The sequence below is a fragment of the Propithecus coquereli genome, unplaced genomic scaffold, assembly GCF_000956105.1.
Source record: "Propithecus coquereli isolate 6110/MARCELLA unplaced genomic scaffold, Pcoq_1.0 Scaffold59, whole genome shotgun sequence".
Lineage (NCBI taxonomy): Eukaryota > Metazoa > Chordata > Mammalia > Primates > Indriidae > Propithecus > Propithecus coquereli.
The window spans coordinates 4,873,729-4,874,745 of record NW_012151840.1 but is presented as its reverse complement, the minus strand read 5'-3'; positions in this window follow the sequence as shown (position 1 = coordinate 4,874,745).

The following is a 1,017-nucleotide window of genomic DNA, read 5'->3' as shown; positions in this document are numbered from 1 at the left end:
TGATAAATGTATGTGATTGCTCTTTATATTTTATAGCTTATGGCATCTAGATATAAAATTCCCTATCAAGGTATGCACTTTACAACTTATCCTCTGCAAAAATATGGGGGGATTCCATGATTTATTTTGAGATACCCAAGGGAAAACAAATTGCACTTGGTCTCTAGCGATGCGGCTTGGGGTGGAGGAAGGGCAAAGGGTTAGAGCTGGCATAGACTCTCCTCTCTGATATTCTCCTGTCTCTAGGAGTCTCCTGCTGAGGGAATACTTTTAGGCTTGGCCCCAGAACTATGCTGGGGTGTCCATTTCTTTCACATTGTTTAGGACCCCCGCAATTGCTAGTGTGTTGAAGGAATTACTCATGAAGGGTGAAATGAGTACTTACTCATACTAGACTGAGTGATGAAGCTGGTATGAAAAACACATTGCTATTCTCCCAGTTTTGCTGGTGATGGAGGCCAAGAGAATGCCAGATGGGCAGAGGCCAGTCTAAAGAAGGCATGCTACTGGGGAACTCTGAATCTTCTCAATGGTGTACACTAGTCCCTGGTCTGTGTCTCTGGTTGCAGACACCACCTCTGTCTTTCCTCATTATTTGCCCTGAGCCCCTAACCTTTCCTGACTGCCATCACTAGCACCCCTGTCCCTAAGAAATTCCTCCTCTTGCAAGTTATTCATTCCAATATTCCTTCATTTAATACCCTTCTAGTGAACAGCATCAATGTTCCCCATGGAAAGAGCACCAGGAACACACCTGTAGTAGAACAAAGTTATGTTGCTTGGCTCATTGCAATGGTGGAGGTCGTATACTATACAGAAACATCAAGAGGTGCTTTTCATAGGATTTGGGTTCATTGTTAGGTAATCTTGAGGATGGCTCAAAGAAGTGAAGTTTTGGTCTGGATTGGGTGCTATTAGAAAGCAGAGGCATTTCTATGATTGAGTATCTTAATATTTTTTAACTGGAAAGCTGTAGCAATGAGGCAAGTCTAGAGGTATAATTGGTAAAGAGGTAGC